Raw genomic sequence first — 20,483 nt, 5'->3', positions numbered from 1 at the left:
CTAGATGCCCTCCTCCTTTCAATCCATCTCTTCTTTGCTTCCTATCAGCTTTCTTCCTATTCACTCCTCTCCATCTATATTTCAGATAAGTAAGATTTAAACCAAGCTAGAACATGTCCACATAGCCCAATATGGGTTTCCAGTCTCTCTAAGAGAAGGGAGTGATCAATAGTGTCAAAAGCAGCACTAAGATCAAGAAGCAAAAGGACAGATGTGGAACCTTTGTCTGTGGGCATTAGAATTAGAATTTGTTACATTCATGAATGCAGTCTCCGTGCTATGATGGGGTTTGAAACCGGACTGGAGCATTTCATAAATCACATTTGTCTTCAGGAAGGTATTCAGTTGTTGGGGGAAAAAAAGTATAAGATTTTTGAGAGGAGGTTCGATAATGGCCTATATTTGTATATCCATATGTCTGCATCCAGATGTAATTTTTGTAGAAGAGGCTTAATTTCCGCTATTTTTTGTGAGTTTGGTACACACCTGGAGGAAAGGGAGCAATTTATTATGTTCAACATTGGCTGACCTAGCTCCAGAAATAGCTCCTTAAGTAATTTAGTTGGAATCGAGTCTAGCTGACCATTTGTGGGTTTAGAACTCATTACAAATGTAGTGAATGTGTCGAGCGATACAGGATAAAAAATGCAAGTGTCCAGGGAGGTTCAGGGCTTTCTCAGAACAACTGTAATTTTGGGGAGTATAACTATTTAATGAGGAGTCAGTTATTTGTTTTCTAATGATGATGATCTTTTCATCAAAGAAGTTCATGTATTCATTACAGCTGAAGTGAAGACCCACTTCACTTGTTGAGCGTTGCTTTTTTGTTAGCTTTGCAACTGTATTAGCCTCAATGAGGTTGGAGAAATAACCTGATTGAGCAGATGTGAGTGCTTTTCGATATTGTAGTGTACTGTCTATCAAGGCTAGTCTGAATACTTCCAACTTGGTGGAGCGCCACTTTTGCTCCAACTTTCCTGAGGCTTGCTTGAGTGCTCTAGTATTGTCTGAGTACAAGGAAGCAAGTTTCTTGTTGGGTATTTCTTTTTAGTGGTGAAACCGTGTCTGATGAATTTCGCAGTGTTGAGTTTAGATCCTCGATTTGATCGTTTACAGATGTATTTACTCTGTTGTTAATGAGCGAACTTATGAGCGAACTTATAGTACGGCTTTTGAAAATCATTGTTTGCGGGTTCAAAAAACCCCTTAATGATGAAAACTAACTTGTGTTCTGTGACGTCGCCCGGCATGGCGCAGCCGGGGCCCCACCCTGGAGCCAGGCCCGGGGTTGGGGCTCGTTCGCGAGCGCCTGGTGGCCGGGCCTTTCCCCATGGGGCCCGGCCGGGCCCAGCCCGAACGAGCGACATGGGGCCGCCCTCCCGTGGGCTCACCACCCACAGGAGGGACCATAAGGGGCCGGTGCAGAGAGGATCGGGCGGCAGTCGAAGGCGGGGGCCTAGACAACCCGATCCCTGGACACGGAAACTAGCTCTAGGGACGTGGAACGTCACCTCGCTGGCGGGGAAGGAGCCTGAGATAGTGCGTGAGGTCGAGAGGTTCCGACTGGAGGTAGTCGGAATCACCTCTACGCACGGCTTGGGCTCTGGAACCACACTCCTTGAGAGAGGATGGACTCTTCACCACTCTGGAGTTGCCCAAGGTGAGAGGCGGCGGGCTGGTGTGGGTTTGCTTATAGCTCCCCAGCTCTGCCGCCATGTGTTGGAGTTTACCCCGGTAAACGAGAGGGTCGTTTCCCTGCGCCTACGGGTCGGGGATAGGTCTCTCACTGTTGTTTGTGCCTACGGGCCGAACCGCAGTGCAGAGTACCCGACCTTCTTGGAGTCTCTGGGAGGGGTGCTGGAAAGTGCTCCGACTGGGGACTCTATCGTTCTACTGGGGGACTTCAACGCCCACGTGGGCAACGACAGTGACACCTGGAGGGGCGTGATTGGGAGGAATGGCCCCCCTGATCTGAACCCGAGTGGTGTTCAGTTCTTGGACTTCTGTGCTAGTCACAGTTTGTCCATAACGAACACCATGTTCAAGCATAAGGGTGTCCATCAGTGCACGTGGCACCAGGACACCCTAGGCCGCAGGTCGATGATCGACTTTGTTGTCGTTTCATCTGACCTGCGGCCGTATGTCTTGGACACTCGGGTGAAGAGAGGGGCGGAGCTGTCAACTGACCACCACCTGGTTGTGAGTTGGATCCGATGGCGGGGGAGGAAGCTGGACAGACTCGGCAGGCCCAAGCGTACTGTAAGGGTCTGCTGGGAACGTCTGGCCAAGTCTCCTGTCAGAGAGATCTTTAACTCCCACCTCCGGCAGAGCTTCGACTGGATCCTGAGGGAGGTTGGAGATATTGAGTCCGAGTGGACCATGTTCTCCACCGCCATTGTCGAAGCGGCCGCTCAGAGCTGTGGCCGTAAGGTCTCCGGTGCCTGTCGAGGCGGCAATCCCCGAACCCGGTGGTGGACACCGGAAGTAAGGGATGCCGTCAAGCTGAAGAAGGAGTCCTATCAGGCCTGGTTGGCTTGTGGGACTCCTGAGGCAGCTGACGGGTACCGACAGGCCAAGCGGACTGCAGCCCGGGCTGAAGTCACAGAGGTGGTTAAGAAACTCCTCGGTGGCAAGGCACCGGGGGTGGATGAGATCCGCCCTGAGTACCTCAAGTCTCTGGATGTTGTGGGGCTGTCTTGGTTGACACGCCTGTGCAACATCGCGTGGCAGTCGGGGAAAGTGCCTCTGGGATGGCAGACCGGGGTGGTGGTCCCTCTTTTTAAGAAGGGGGACCGGAGGGTGTGTTCCAACTATAGGGGGATCACACTTCTCAGCCTCCCCGGGAAAGTCTATGCCAGGGTTCTGGAGAGGAGAATACGGCCGATAGTAGAACCTCGGATTCAGGAGGAACAGTGTGGTTTTCGTCCAGGCCGTGGAACACTGGACCAGCTCTATTCCCTCTACAGGGTGATGGAGGGTTCATGGGAGTTTGCCCAACCAATCCACATGTGTTTTGTGGATTTGGAGAAGGCATTCGACTGTGTCCCTCGCGGCATCCTGTGGAGGGTGCTTCGGGAATATGGGATCCTGGGTCCCTTGCTAAGGGCTGTCAGGTCCCTGTACGACCGAAGCAGGAGCTTGGTCCGCATTGCCGGCAGTAAGTCAGACTTGTTCCCTGTGCATGTTGGACTCCGGCAGGGCTGCCCTTTGTCACCGGTTCTGTTCGTAATTTTTATGGACAGAATTTCTAGGCGCAGCCAGGGGCCGGAGGGTGTCAGGTTTGGGGACCACACGATTTCGTCTCTGCTCTTTGCGGATGATGTTGTCGTGTTGGCCCCTTCAAGCCAGGACCTTCAGCATGCACTTGGACGGTTTGCAGCCGAGTGTGAAGCGGTGGGGATGAAAATCAGTACCTCCAAATCCGAGGCCATGGTCCTCAGTCGGAAAAGGGTGGCTTGCCCACTTCAGGTTGGTGGAGAGTGCCTGCCTCAAGTGGAGGAGTTTAAGTATCTAGGGGTCCTGTTCACGAGTGAGGGAAGGATGGAACGGGAGATTGACAGACGGATCGGTGCAGCTTCTGCAGTAATGTGGTCGATGTATCGGTCTGTCGTGGTGAAGAAAGAGCTGAGCCGCAAGGCGAAGCTCTCGATTTACCAGTCAATCTACGTTCCTACTCTCACCTATGGTCATGAGCTTTGGGTCATGACCGAAAGGACAAGATCCCGGATACAGGCGGCCGAAATGAGCTTTCTCCGCAGGGTGGCTGGGCGATCCCTTAGAGATAGGGTGAGAAGCTCGGTCACCCGGGAGGAGCTCGGAGTAGAGCCGCTGCTCCTCCACATCGAGAGGGGTCAGCTGAGGTGGCTTGGGCATCTGTTTCGGATGCCTCCGGAACGCCTTCCTGGGAAGGGAGGAGACCCCGGGGAAGACCTAGGACACGCTGGAGGGACTATGTCTCCCGGCTGGCCTGGGAACGCCTCGGTGTCCCCCCTGAAGAGCTGGAGGAAGTGTCTGGGGAGAGGGAAGTCTGGGCATCCCTGCTTAGACTGCTGCCCCCGCGACCCGGCCCCGGATAAGCGGAAGAAAGTGGTGGTGGTGGTGTTTGCGGAGCAAGTGGATTTCTTGTTTTAATGGTGAATGTAATAAGACAGTGATCCGATAATCCAGGATTTGGGGGGGAAATTATTAGATCTACAATATCTATTTCTCGTGAAGGGACTAAATCACACTAAGGTGTGATTGTGGCAATGTGTTGGACCTGAGACATGTTGGATAAAACCCATTGAGTAAATTATGGCTTCAAAGGCTTTTTGAAGAGGATCATTGGACTTTTCCATATGAATATTGAAATCACCAAAAATTTTAATACTATCTGCCATGAATACAAGGTTAGACAAGAATTCTGGAAACTCATTGAGAAACATTGTGTATGGCCCGGGGGGCCTATAAATAGTATCTATGTAAAACGATTTATCGGCCTGGTTAACTTTCATGAGTAAAACTTCAAAAGAATGAAACTCAGTGATGTTTGAGAGTAAATTTATATTTACTGTCATAAATATTAGCGACACCCCCTCCTTTTCGGGATGCACGAGGGATATGATCACTAGTATAACCAGGAGGAGAGGCCTCATTTAAGGCAATTAATTAACTAGGCTTTAGCCACATTTCACATAAACCAATAACATCTAGTTTATGATCAGAGATTAATTAATTTACTGCAACTGCCTTTGGAGCAAGGGATCTAACATTTAGAAGTCCCATTTTGAGATGCAAGGTTGTTTTTTTTTTATTTGTGACCGGGGTGGAGGAAGGCTTTATCTTAATAAGGATGTTTTTGTTAGCACTACCTTGTTTAACTTTTCTCAGCCTGGAACAAGTCACAGTGGCAATAGGTAAAGCTGTACTAACTACTCTGGCTATGCTATCGACAGACTCCACTATGCTAGCAGGCTGGCTAACAGCCTGACCTGCACCCTATCTCATGGTGAGGCTATAGGAGTGAGACTCCTGTCAATGTTCCTAGATAAAAGAAGAGCACCACTCCAGCTAGGATGGAGTCCGTCACTCCTCAGCAGATCAGGCCTGGCCCTATTTCTGGGAGAGTCCCAAAAAGAAGGCCAGTTATCTACAAACTCTACCTCCTGCGACGGGCAGAACTCAGTTTTCACCCAGCTATTGAGTTGTGCAAGTCTGCTGTAGAGCTCGTCACTACCCCTAGCTGGGAGGGGGCCAGAGACAATTACTCGATGCAGACACATCTTTCTAGCTAGTTTACACGCTGATGCTATGTTCTGCTTCGTAACCTCTGACTGTTTCATCCTAACGTCGTTGGTGCCAATGTGAATAACAATATTTCTGTACTCTCTATACTTGCCAGTTTTAGACTTCACTAGCACCAAACCCAGATTTGCGGCTATGTCAGTGGCTCTGCCCCCCGGGAAACAGTGTACGATCGCCAGCTGATTCTATAGTCTAATACTGCGTGTAATGGAATCACCAATGACTAAAGTTTTTAGTTTTTCAAGCCCACCAGTAGAACATGCCTGCCGATCATTCCCCTCCGAAGACGGCTGGGGCCTTGACTCCAACTCCAGTGGGGAAAATCTGTTATTGCCCGGCTGCAGGAGCTGTGCCAGGGGGCTAACAAAACTATTGTTTCTTCCTGGTGGCACTGACACAGTTTTTTCTATTTCTACACTAACATAATCCTTGCCTGACATTTGTGTCAGAAGCTGAGCCTCTAACTCTATCTTTAACTGAAGACGATAGTTCTCCTCCGTGTTGTTGCTACAACAATTAAAGTGATAAGGCATTTTAATGTTCAGGGGTGAGTAGTTCCGTTAATTATGTCCAAAAAGAGTACCGGTGTAGTAAGTTGGGTAAGAGGTCAACAGATAAAGAAATTGCGTTGGTAAAACTCTTAAAATAGAATTTTGACGAATTAGTTTATATAGAGTAAATTCGAAAAAAGTTTGGCAGGTAGCCAGGTAGGTAACAGCAGGCAGCGTACAACACGTCAACAGTCCCACAATGCAGTTCGTCTCTCAGAAAGCAGCGACGAGCAATCAACACAGCATGTAACACAGCATGTGTTTGCACATTCCAGCCTCTATATGTAATGGTTGTCTTTGAGCTTCTGTAAAGCGTGCTTGTTGTCATTACAAAGATTGTCAGTGTTGTAACAGCAATTAACCTTGATGTGTCAAACTATGACGCATTGGATCCTTGAAACTGAGGGAATTGGGCCTGGAAAGTCCTTGAAAAGTCCTTGAATTTGATGTTTAAGTATGGGAACACTGATAACTGTACCTCCTAGTTAGTTAAATCTCTCTAATGTGTTAAAATGTTAATGTGATTCTTTAGTTAGAAATTAAAAGGTTTCCAGCATGTTCTTCTTAAGGTTGATATTTAGGATTTATTATTGAAATAGTTTGGCATGTACATTTTCTGGTTAATTAATCTCAGCTGCTCAAACATCCAACACAGACTCTTTTCTAAAGTAAGTCAATCGTGTATTAAAAACATATTTAGCACTATTGAAAAGATATCTCATAAAAAATACAAATAAATCCTGCTGCCAAAAGGTTAGGGTGTATTTCAATAAGAATCATGCATTCCTTTGCAGACCAATTCCTTGCGGGTATCATAATGTAAGTTTTTCTGGCCACTATGCTGTAAAGCAAGACTTCTTTATAATAATATTCCTGCGTGCTTTATCAATTATTGAAATGGTATGCATGGAATAGATATGTTTAAATAGTCTAAGTTCTGCAAACCTTTATGAAGTAAAATTGTTAAGGTAACAGATTGCCATATTTTTTTTGTTTCTGGAAACTTCAAGTTTGAAGAATACTGAATGTCTTTAACTGAAAGATTGTGGTATTGTCTTTACCCCTGTGTGGTACAGACTGATGCAGCTCGGGCATCCCTTAAGAAAGTAGCTACAGACAAACCAAGATTGTTTTCATCCCTTGTTTTTGTGCGGTCTGTTTTGGGGTACACCCCTTTGGAGGCAAGGGAGGCCCCTTGTAAAACTACAAGAAAGCAAGTATGACATTTGGATATCGGAGGAAGAAATAAGGGATCTACAAGAACCATTTTGTTTTTATTTTGAAGGTAAACAGGAGTTAGTTCATGGTGAATATGAGAGATTCAAAAAACCTGAGGGTTTACACTGCTGGTAAGAGTAACAAGTATTTTATTAGTTTATCAAATTACATAATTTTCCGAAAATTCTTTGATTAATAAAGTGTTCTTCCTTTTTATTGTAAGTCTGTTTAGAATACCGTTCCCAAAAAGCACCACCTGCCAAAAAGGTCTGTTGATGAGAGGGACTTCTTCCAAGAAGCTCTGTTTGAGTTGTTGAAACACCCAAAACTGGAGCAGGTACTCCAGGCATATTAGCCAAAAGCGTAAATAGTTTTATTGAAAATTGTTGTGGAAATTCTTGAACTGATTTATACTAGGTCCTATACATGTATAAATGGGTTACTAGTTAAAGAGGCCATGCCCCCATGTTTGGATAAGAAAAGGAATGTTAGAGAGGGGACTGGTGTTTGCCTAGGGGGCATCCTTGACCGGCACCAGCGGATTAGAAGGTTACTCTTAAGTGAGTAAATCTGTATAACCCTTTAGTGTCTATCTGTTGTTTGTCCAGACATTGTGACTCCTCAAGGGTTGAAAAGTTTACCCATGTGAGGGAGGACAGCCTGTCCCTTGTGTGAAGTCCAGGATACGTGATGGAACAAGGGGAATGTGTTTTATTGACACAAGACAGATGGGCAGCAACTTAGCACACCCCTTATTCCTCTATAAATACAAACTGTTCAAGTATTAAGTTAGAGAATCCTCGGATGACGAGTGTTTGACGAGTCTCTCTATTTGCAAAAAATAAATAAACTTAAATTGTGCCAAGAGAATTTAGTCTCTGTACTTCCTCCTTTAAGAGTTCTGATCGATGAAATTGCCATCACAAAATAAATACTTCATTTGAAATGATACCATTTGAGCTTGTACTATAAATAAAATGTTATAATAAAAGTGGGATGATGTATGTTAATTCATTCAGCAAAACCCTTTTTTTTTTATTAAAATAAAATGAAAACATTGTACCATTGAGTAAAATGAAAACATTGTACTATTAAACTGTTATCAAATATATTGTCATTTGGAAGGGTTGCAAAATTGACAGGATGTATCTCCTCAACTTTACCATAGTGGGCCATTTTATAAAAATAAATGTCCATAGTCAGCGAGTCCTGTAATCAGTACCCTTTTATTTGTACTTTATTTGCACCAGCAAAAGGCACATTTAAATAGATATTATTCATTTCAGAAACTTCATCATAACTATGTACAGTTTATTATTTTGAATATACATTTAATATACAGTTGTGCTCATAAGTTTGCATACCCTGGCAGAAATTGTGAAATTGAAGTGATCATATGAAGCCATTCATTGTCACATAGTTGTTTGGCTCCTTTTTAAATCATAATGATAACAGAAATCACTCAAATGGCCCTGATCAAAAGTCTACATACCCTTGAATGTCTGGCCATGTTAGACATTCAAGGTGATGCACACAGGTGTAAATGGCAGTTAAAGGTTAATTTCCCAAACCTGTGGCTTTTTAAATGGCAATTAGTGTCTGTGTATAAATAGTCAGTGGGTTTGTTAGCTCTGACGTGGATGCACTGAGCAGGCTAGGTACTGAGCCATGGGGAGCAGAAAAGAACTGTCAAAAGATCGGCGTAACAAGGTAATGGAACTATATAAAGACGGAAGAGGATATAAAAATATATCCAAAGGCTTGCAAATGCCAGTCAGTACTGTTCAGTCACTTATTAAGAAGTGGAAAATACTGGGATCTCAGTACCAAGCAAAGGTCAGGTAGACCAAGAAAGATTTCAGTCACAACTGGCAGAAGAATTGTTGGGGATACAAAGAAAAAACCCACAGGTAACCTCAGGAGAAATACAGGCTGCTCTGGAAAAAGACGGTGTGGTTGTTTCAAGGAGCACAATACGATGATACTTGAACAAAAAATAGCTGCATGGTCGAGTTGCCAGAGGGAAGCCTTTACTTTGCCAATGCCACAAAAAACCCTGGTTACAATATGCTGGACAACACCTTCACATGCCTCACAGCATCTGGCAAACTGAAATCTGGAGTGATGAGACCAAAATAGAGCTTTATGGTCACAACAATAAGCACTATTATATTTGACGAGGGGTCAACAAGGCCTATGGTGAACAGAATACCATCCCCACTGTGAAACATGGTGGTGGCTCACTGATGTTTTGGGGTGGGGTGAGCTCTGAAGGCACAGGGAATCTTGTGAACATGGATAGCAAGATGAATGCAGCATGTTATCAGAAAATACTGGCAGACAATTTGCATTCTTCTGCACTAAAGCTGCACATGAGATGCTCTTGGACTTCCCAGCACAATAATTATCCAAGTTGACACTCCAATGGTTTCAGCAGAGAAAGGTGAAGGTTCTGGAGTTCAACTATTACAAAATATAATGTAATAGTTGTCTATTACAATAGACAACTATTACAAAAGACTACACGCTATTATTGATGCTAAAGGGGGCAATCCTCAGTATTAAGAACTAAGTGTACACAGACTTTTGAACAGGGGTCAGTTAATTTTTCTTTTGTTGCCATGTTTTGTTATATGATTTTGCCATTCTGTTAAAACCTATCTGCATCCCAAAAGAAATAAAAGACATGTTTTGCCGGCTCTTTAGAAATACATATAATTCTCCAAGGGTATGCAATCTTTTGAGCACAACTGTAAATTGCTCACAATGGACTGTGGAAGTTGATGCCTTCGTCCCACACATAAGCGACAGTGCGATATTTTTAAAGTCCAAAACTGTTCTGAAGTTCCTTTTTTTTTTATTAATGCAACAGTAAAAAGGCTGAAAGACTGATGTGTTTCACACTTTCAAGAATATCTATGAACAATATTTTTATACATCCTGCAAAATCCATCAATGGTTAATTGTAAGCTCTGTACATGATAGTGTATAAACAATTATAGTGTACATACAGCTCCGGAATAAATGTATTGACCCCTGCATCTTTTTCTTTCCTTTCCGAAAAAAGTCGAAAAGGAAGGTTTTGAGTGAGGAACAGAAGGGTTAAAATTAAGAGACCACTGCAAATTGAACGCTTCTGTTCCTCTCTCAAACTTTCCTTTTCAACTTTTTTGGAAAGGAAACAAAAAGGTGCAGTGGTCTCTTAATTTTTTTCGGAGCTGTATGGTGTTCATGATAGTTAGAATAGATTAAACTTTAGTGTCATTGAATAGTGTACATGCAGGGGCGCAACTACCCTGTGTTAGGGGGGTATGCAGAAACAATTTTGGCGCCCGCCCCGCCCTCCTAAATAACAAAGTGTGCCGGACATCATCATGTATAGGCTTGAAATAATAAATGTTTATTTTAAAAGTATATCAGACAGCCACTGTAAGCCTACCATAATTATATGGTATATGTACACAAATATATACATATTATTAACAATGTTAACAAATAGTAAAAAGTTACAAACAGAATAAACAGTTACAAACAGAATAAACAGTTAGAACTAGTCAGTCACCGGTTCTCGATTCCCAATATAGTAACAATGTTGCTACCAAACATTCAAAAGCGCAGAAGCGCTCTTTAGTTTCTACTAAATTGTAACATGGCGTGCCTTTTCACTTGCCCATTTATCTAGTATTGCATCAAATGAAATGGTTCGTGCCACACTGTTTTCAATTGAAATGACTGCTAATTGGGTTAAGCGATCATTACTCATTTTGGATAGCTTTAGCTTGCTGAATGATCTTTCCGCAGAGGCAACTGTCAAAGGCATTGTCAGGAAAACTCTCAGGGCTACTGTTACATTTGGAAAAACCAAATCAAGGTTTTCCTGTAAGAGGAAATGTAATTTATCCAGAGCCTTTTCATGACCCCTAAGTAGACGGCTCACTGGATACATTTCCTGAATGATATCCCTTGAAACATCATTGGTAGCTAGGGCATATCTGGTCACTGATTCCTCCAACTCAGCTTGTGTCATGTGTTCAATTTTAAAAATGAACTTAAACTTTTCGGATACAAGCTGAAGATTGCTAAATCTGTTAGACAACTCCTGAATTATTGTATCAACAATTGCATTGAAAACCTTGCACCTAAAATGGGTCTCAGGTTCCTGTTCATAATGGCCAGTGCTGGAATCATCAACATGAAATCTCTTTTGCTTTCTGAAACGTCTCTCTCTAAACTCAAGGGAAGCATCCATCTCAATGGCTATTCGGCGTGCAATGTCAAGGAATTTTTGAAAGCCCTACTTAAACAAGAATTCTTTAAGAGGCTCTATCATTCTAATGGCAGTGTCCATCGAGATGTTCACTGCTTGCATTGCCTTGCTGACATAGGTAATCTCTGACAATGGATTATACCAAACCAGGAGGCACATGAGGAACTCCATGCTGACAATCTCGCTAGACAGCAACTTTGCCTCTGAGACAGTTTTGCTGTCTTTTTCCATTTCCTCAAGCTTTTCCAAAGCATCAAGAATCCACCCTAACTGGAAACATACAGCTTTGATGGAGTCTATTTTTGCTTCCCACCTGGTATCACTCAGAGGCTTCAGTGTTATGTCCACAAATTATTTCAGAATATCCCACCTCTTCACTGAAGCTGAAAAAATGGTGTACAGTCATTGGAGAGTGCCAAAAAAGGTTAGACACATTCTGTTTGATGACGCATCATCACATAACAGAAGGTTCAGACTGAGGCTACAGCAGGGGATAAATAGTGCCTCTGGACACTTCTGCTGAACCAATGCTTGCACACCCTTGTGTAAACCCCTCATATTTGAGCCATTGTCATAGCTCTGCCCCCTACAGTTAGCCAAATCCAACCCCAGTTTATCCAGCACCCCAGTCAGTGTTTCTGTGAGGCCTTTACCAGTTGTGTCTTTCACGACTGTGAAGCCAACAAAAGACTCATTGATGGTGGCATTCTTCTTGTCGTCTGTATGAACATACTAGATTATTACAGAGGCCTGCTCATGCTTTGAAATGTCAGGTGTGCAATCCAGCTCCACAGCAAAGTACTTAGAGGCTTTGACCTGGGCACAAATTTGACTAAGTACACATTCTGAAATTGAATCTAAAAATTCCGTTTGAGTGCACCAGGAAAGATATCCTGTGGTTTCTTTTAAATTTCCATTTTTAGGATCTCCTAACTTAGCTTTATTCCACCTTAGTGGCAAGTTCCTTTCTGCACGGAATAGTATGCAGTCAATCATTCTCGTTAACACACTTCTCCAATGTGCCTTTTCAGCATCTATGGCTTTTTGCAGTGTTTTGTCAATAGTTTTACCAAGGCGTAAGTGTGATGCTAATTCTTTCCACAACAGATACGCATTTATGTGATCACCACTGGTTTCATGGTGCTGCAGTGTTTTTGAAAGACAATGCCTGTTATTGTACCCCACCACAAAGCATGTGTCAACAACTCTAGCTCCACTAAAAAGCTTACATGCAAAACAATACACTTTATTTGTGCTTTTGGAGTACAGTAACCAATCCTGCTGCACATTTTCTCCATTGGACATTGAACAAAAACAGTATGCTTTGGAAAAACACCTTCTACTCTTGTCTGATCTTGGATATGGTCCATCAGTTTGGTGTGGTCTAAATAATATAACTCGTACTTGATGTCATCACTGGTCTCATCTTTACTTGATGCCATCGCCGACCTCATGTCTGTCTCTTTTACCCCTTGTCTGCGTTCTTCTCCACTAAGACATTGTCAAACAAACATTATGGATTTCGGTTCGGTTTTCGGTACGCATTTTCAAACCGAATGGTTTGTTGGACCATTTTTCCTGCCAAATCAATGTAAAATTCAAATGTAGAGGCGTTGTGCGTGGCAAGTGTTAAGAATTTCCGTGTATCAGAATCTCTGAAGAAGGACGAGACTTCGGTCCGAATGAGAATTTAACACAAAGATTTATTAATAGGAAATTATAAGTCAAAATACATGAAATGCACTGCAGCGGTCAAATACTTGTTGTAACCCTCAAGCTTCCACAAATATTCGCCCTGAATCAAAATTAACCATTGGTTTTGTTTTTCCCGCCACAGGGGCGGTAACTTTTCACTCTTGTGAGTAAAACCCATCCTTATTGGCTCTTCGTTGGCATGGTGACATGTTAGACGAATCATGTTATCTTCACTGTCCAATGAGGAAGGAAATGCTGTAAACTTTTCCCTTTGGGGTTATTTTCGGTCACAGATCAACAGGTTCTAGCATACAGATGTGAAATATTAACAAGGTTACCGGAATTAGCATTCTATTGTCCTAACCTAGACTAGAACATCAGGGGGCTGGAGACAGAAGGTTTCTTCTATATGTTAATTGCTGGGTTCTAATCCTGTCTCTCTAACCAAGACAGGAGAAAAATCTGAGTGTTGCTGAGTGTAAGACAAAAGACAGTCTTTACCTATTCTTACCAGAGATAAGGTGTGAGAATTTCAACAGTATGATAAGGTTTTCAACCTTGGAAGTTATACCTGGCTGCAACATACAATTTAATAAAACAAAAACATAAAAATACATGGTTATTATATCAGCATTATTGAAACTTCATTTATCTCAACAATCCACCGTTTGGTGTGAAATAACTATAAATGTCCCTGAGAATAAAGTTATTACATAAACAGAAATATAACAAGAATGTAGACATCAATTGTTGTAAACCAGTTGTAAAAAATACTTCATGATAGATTGCTGGAAAGAAATGTAAACAGTTAAAATACTTCATGATTTATACAAGAGATCCATTTTCTTCTCTGACCTCGCTATCTTACTCATCATCTGGCATCCAAGGTGCTAAATGTGCTTGTCTTAACAAAAACTGTCCCTCTTTTGTTCTCCATTTTGTTCTACTGATGAAGGGGGAAGACATTTCAAAGAGATTCCTAGGAGGTTAATTTTTTTTACTTTGTGTTCACAGCATGGTCAAATCAGTACTCAGTCTCTCACTGGGCTCCAATTAGATGTACTTCCAAAGTCATCCCAAATGTTCTACTCCTCCAAATGTCAGACAGTCAGTTGTGAACCATTTCTTTGCAGGCCGGTGTAACAGGACGTCCTTCAAGCTCAAATGCAGACCCAGCTGTTGTTGTCTTCATTCTAGCTGCTCCATGAGCCAGGTCAGGAGAATCTTTAAACACTGAAGCCCTCCGTGTAGTTGGTCTTTCCACGCCCCCGTAAACGTTGTCCAGAACCGGAGCTTTCCTTCCTCTCGGTTGGAGGTTGCCTTCTCCATCACATGGCAGAATAGTCAGGACTAGAAGTAGTCCAACTCACAGGAACCCGGGACCTCTCTGTAGATGTGCGGCGCACCAAAGTAGATTCCGCTCGTAGCTGTAGACAAGTCTGTGTGTGTGATCCATCTTATCTCAGCCCACCTCACAGTTGTCCTTTATGTCAAACTCAGTCTCTCTCTCTGGGCTCCAACAAGTCTATTGCCGAATCACTTTCAAGTGTCCTGTACCTGAAGTGTGAATTATCTTTGAGAAGATTAGTTGCAACTGCACAGTACACCATCACAAATGTGTCCATTACATTAGCTTGTTGCATCTTGCTGATACACTAGAACCCAGTCTCATTAAACACTCAAAACCGTTTTCCCAATGTCTTTCTACTTCCTTTGTCTAGAATAGATGAAAACAGTTGTAATCAGTAACAGTACCGTTAAAACATTAACATCTCTGGTGCTTCTGTTCTGCTAGTGTAGCAAAACAACAATTCCACTCTTTTCTATAGTTGGTTTAACAACCAACAAATAACAAAAGAACACAATTTCTCATTTCAATCACTGTTTCAATTACTCATCAGCTAAGGTAGTTTGTTTACATTGAAGTATCACTCTCAAAGAGTAGTTCATGGACAATTCTATGTTCACCTATATAATTTAGATCTGATTGTGTTGTATCAGAACTACAATTAAATTCACCATTGTTTCACATAAATGGTCAAATAAAAATAATGAAGAGTTAGTAAACATGTAACGAATAATCAAATGTACTCCCTGCACATTTTAACCCACTTATTCCATTGTGCATGAGATAAAAATTATTACTTCTAATAAAATATCAAACAACCTGAAATGTAACAATCCCATTAAATTAGTTATTTTTTGCTAAACCATTTCATAATGGTAAGATGTATTCCACTTCCACCCAATTAGACAAACACTGTAAACAGAAAAACTAAATTCTTCATGTAACTCTATAAATACCTATTTAATTCGCTTTGAACTCTAAGTTAAACTCTTTTTCATTAGAGACAATTATTTCATACATTCCCCCCTTTGCTTTCACGACAGAGTCAAATGAGAAAGACTCCAAGCATGAAAGCAACACAGTAAAAAGTCGCAAATCGAAAATCTAACAAAAACAAATGAAAATGGCAAAAACATAAAGTAAATTAAAAAAAATATGCCACACTTTCGCTCGTGTGAAGGACCCAAGAAGACCTCCAGGCCTAATTAGCATATACACATTTTGCATTTCCACAAGCAACGGCCAAACGAAGTTGAGACTAAACAAACATCATGACTCAATTTACCTCCTAAAGCCTAGGGAATTTTCTCAAATCCAGATGTATGTCTATGTTATTCAAAATAGTGGCGGACAGCCAAAATCGCTACTTTCATGGATATGTCATGCAAAGTCATTAAGATTGTTCAAGCATTTTACAATGTCGGACGACTTAAGGTCTCCACCCTTACTACAATTGTATTCAAAATCATAAATTTCAACATTAAAGCTATTGAGAGGAAAATATATTTTGCTTCCACTTATTGTTTGATTATCCCAAAACTGAATATGCTTGTTTTTGTGAAATTACCATAGATGAGACCAGACTGAACACTTGAATAGGCAATTTTGATTTAACCCCCCTTCCTGAAGCTCTGGGCTCCAACCATTTATGTTGAGCCTTTAAAAAGGCTAAATGTTTGTTTATCCTAACAATTTAGGTTACCTGAAGATTCAGAGTTAGTGTCCAACCCATTTTATATTTTTGCAGGTTGTAAAAATGTGCTAATCATTATCTTCAAGACAATTAAACATTAGGGTGGTAATTGAGAAAACTCATAAGAATGGTAATGTAGACAGAAAACAGATGCATGACGTCACTAAAATCAAGGTACAATAAGTAATCCAAAGGAAACTCAATGTAGGCCTTAAACACCTCCATGTCAATACCCCATTTGTCCATTCGTCAATTTATCATTTTAGAATGTAACTCCATTATCAGTATCAGGCGTTGGCTTGAAAACACAAGTATTCTCCCAGATATAATTGTAAATAAAAATAAAGTGAAACTATAACAATTAACCAAACTCATTCCAGCATTTAAAATACATCTACTTTTGATTGTGGGGAGCAAACTCACTTGTATTATTATTATTATTTTTATTATATTTATGACTATATCCTCCTGATACCCTGTGTACGCATGTGAGACTATGTCATCATACGAGGACATAATTTTTTCAAAAAGTACTTTTTGTTCAAAGACAATGCTTAGATATTTTACTTATCAGGTCCTAACTAGCCCAAATAGCTATGAGAAATAAAAATTGCATACATCATCAAAACTCAGGTCCTACGAGGATTTTGGATTCAAATTCAGTCCTCATGGGACATAGCATGTCTCCTTAATGTTCAAGTTTATCACCATGTGGATTCTTCATTCTACCACTTATACAATATATGAGGAGAGCAAAAACAATACATTAACCATGAGACTATTTTACCAGATTAGAAAATCATTGTACCAAATTCTAATTCATCACTAGGTTTCAGACATACCCACTTGTGTTAGCGAACAGCTCAGCATGCAACAGTGAGGTACCACGTGGTAGGCCTTACATTTTCGTGAGACCCCCCTTGAGGCCTTACGGTTTTATACATTATCATCAACGCCAATATAAGATTCAAGTGTTTCTCAAACTACATGTAATATTTAATTAAATTAGCTTGGCCATTACCGAGGAAGGTGATCAGGTTTCCTTGATAAGTTCCAGCTTCATGTTGAGGTAGATAAAGTTTAACTATATACACGAGCACTCAACTTCTCCATTTCGCAGTCCAACTGCCTAAAATCCTACACAAATTGCAACGCAATAGGCTAGCTGCAAGGGAATGGTTGTCAGAACATGGAACAAAACAACATCATTCTAATTACAGGTGCTATAACTAAAATACCCCAAAAATAACCTATAGTTTCCATACTTTCTCGAATCCATCTATCAACTTCCACAAAACCCTCAAATCTGACATACAAAACCCAACCACATAGTTTACTAAAGCATATGAAAACTGTACTTTCCCAAAGCTTCCATCAGTCACCACTTTCTACATACTGGAGCCTACGCCTTCCAAACAACTTAATATTACGCCTTCTGCAACTTTCATACGTCACCACGTCCATTTGTGGGCTTTCAATGTAACTTGAGGATAGTTAATTCTTCGTTGGAGGTGTCTGAGTCTGAATCTCTCTCTTTGCTAACTCCAGTGAGTCCACCTGGAGTGATTTGCTTCATGAATGACAACAGTTTAGTGACACGTACCATGCGTCTTTCAGCTTTTTTAAGGGCTCTTTTTGTTGATCCAAACTTAGGCTCTCCTTTTCTTTCCCAATCCATCTGAGCCTTGGTTACCTCTCCTCTTTCATGCACTATTATCCGTGCTCTGTATGTTCCGGTAGGACATGGATCTGTATCCCCTGGCATTAGTCTTCTGTCTTGCCTATCTTTCCAGATTTCTTCTAGTTTCTTTTTTAGTCTTTTGTCTGTTTTTTGGTTCTGTGGTTGGTTACATTGTTTGGAAAATCTTATTCTTCCAGTCTTCTGTTTAGGAATAACTCTAGGGGCTGTTTGTCTACCATTGTGCTAAGCTAGACTGTGATCAGTAGGCGTTTTGAAACTAAAGATAATACAAATAAATGAGACCAGCATGTTCTTAGAATAACAAATACAATTTTAAACAAAAATGTAAAATTAATCTACACTCACCTAAAGGATTATTAGGAAAACCTGTTCAATTTCTCATTAATGCAATTATCTAATCAACCAATCACATGGCAGTTCCTTCAATGCATTTAGGGGTGTGGTCCTGGTCAAGACAATCTCCTGAACTCCAAACTGAATATCAGAATGGGAAAGAAAGGTAATTTTGAGCGTGGCATGGTTGTTGGTGCCAGACGGGTCGGTCTGAGTATTTCACAATCTGCTCAATTACTGGGATTTTCACGCACAATCATTTCTAGGGTTTACAAAGAATGGTGTGAAAAGGGAAAAACATCCAGTATGCGGCAGTCCTGTGGGCAAAAATGCCTTGTTGATGCTAGAGGTCAGAGGAGAATGGGCCGACTGATTCAAGCTGATAGAAGAGCAACTTTGACTGAAATAACCACTTGTTACAACCGAGGTATGCAGCAAAGCATTTGTGAAGCCACAACACGCACAACCTTGAGGCGGATAGGCTACAACAGCAGAAGACCCCACCAGGTACCACTCATCTTCACTACAAATAGGAAAAAGAGGCTACAATTTGCATGAGCTCACCAAAATTGGACAGTTGAAGACTGGAAGAATGTTGCCTGGTCTGATGAGTCTCGATTTCTGTTGAGACATTCAGATGGTAGAGTCAGAATTTGAACATGGATCCATCACGCCTTGTTACCACTGTGCAGGCTGGTGGTGGTGGTGTAATGGTGTGGGGGATGTTTTCTTGGCACAATTTAGGCCCCTTAGTGCCAATTGGGCATCGTTTAAATGCCACGGCCTACCTGAGCATTGTTTCTGACCATGTCCATCCCTTTATGACCACCATGTACCTATCCTCTGTTGGCTACTTCCAGCATGATAATGCACCATGTCACAAAGCTCAAATCATTTCAAATTGGTTTCTTGAACATGACAATGAGTTCACTGTACTGAAATGGCCCCCACACTCACCAGATCTCAACCCAATAGAGCATCTTTGGGATGTGGTGGAACGGGAGCTTCGTGCCCTGGATGTGCATCCCACAAATCTCCATCAACTGCAAGATGCTATCCTATCAATATGGGCCAACATTTCTAAAGAATGCTTTTAGCACCTTGTTGAATCAATGCCATGTAGAATTAAGGCAGTTCTGAAGGCGAAAGGGGGTCAAACACAGTATTAGTATGGTGTTCCTAATAATCTTTTAGGTGAGTGTATTGTCAGTTTTATTATAATTTATTATATAAGTTGCAAAATAAAATGAAATAAATGAAACTAGGGAGTTCTAAAAAATAAATAGATTTTAAGCAGAAGAGTAAAATTAACCTATTGTGGAAATCAAGAAAGGAAATTAAAACAAATTTAAATTGATCTAACTTGGATATTAAACGAGAATGAATCTATGTTGAGATAAATAAAGTTTGCTTAAAAAAAATGAAATGAATGAAACTAGAAAATGTATGTAAATAAGAATAGGAAGCTAAAGGCTGTGCACTAATTTAATGAGGATACTTAATTTTATACAAATTTTAGTTTGGTGCCTGAATACACTTGTCTCTGTTACTTTTCTCAGGTCTGATGTTCTAATGCTCACAATGATGGGGATCAGGGGATTTAGAAATTCAAATCAAGAAGGAGATTTATTTACTTATTTATTTTTTAACTACTAGCTGTTTTAATATTAAAGTATTTCTATTTGGATTGTAGCATTTAGTTTAGTTGGTTTGGATTGAGTAAATAAAGACAATTACACCCTTTTTGCAGTATTACTTTTTGTCCATAAGAGGGAGCCACTTTTTCTATTCTTACAGGACTAGACACAGTCTTCTTCTCCACTATCTAATTACGAAATACGACTAGTTTACACACACTCCCCCGCCCCTTGCCACAGAGTAAAACTCAAAGATCTGTTTGTTTTCTTACACTTAATTCACTTAATATAGAGCCAGGCTTCTTCTTCTCTATATATATAGCACAGACCTTTAAAGAGAGTGTGACCCTGTAATTACTTTTCTATATATGTGTGTGTGTGTGTGTGTGTGTGCCATATTTATACTTTTTAAAATCCAAAATGTTAATGTAATTTCAACAGCAGCATAATAGTTGTCTTATCTGATGCCATCACTAGGCTGATTTAAAAATTGAATTTAGGCTGCTATATTGTGTGAGGATGGTGGATCAGGAAAGACAGGGGAAGGCAACAGGTAGGTCTAACATTAGGTGGAAGTGTAGAGGGAGCTTGATACCAACTTGATACTTGATACCAACAGATTAATTTCTTAATATTATTAATATGGAAAAAGTAGGGGTGTAACGGTTCACAAAATTCACGGTTCCGTTCGATATGATCCACTTGTGTCATGTTTCTGTACGGTTCGGTACGTTTTAGATACAGCAAAAAGGAGGA

The sequence above is a fragment of the Esox lucius genome, chromosome 13 (assembly GCF_011004845.1).
Source record: "Esox lucius isolate fEsoLuc1 chromosome 13, fEsoLuc1.pri, whole genome shotgun sequence".
NCBI classification, from domain to species: domain Eukaryota; kingdom Metazoa; phylum Chordata; class Actinopteri; order Esociformes; family Esocidae; genus Esox; species Esox lucius.
The sequence above is the reverse complement of the archived record's forward strand: the minus strand, read 5'-3'. Positions refer to the sequence as shown.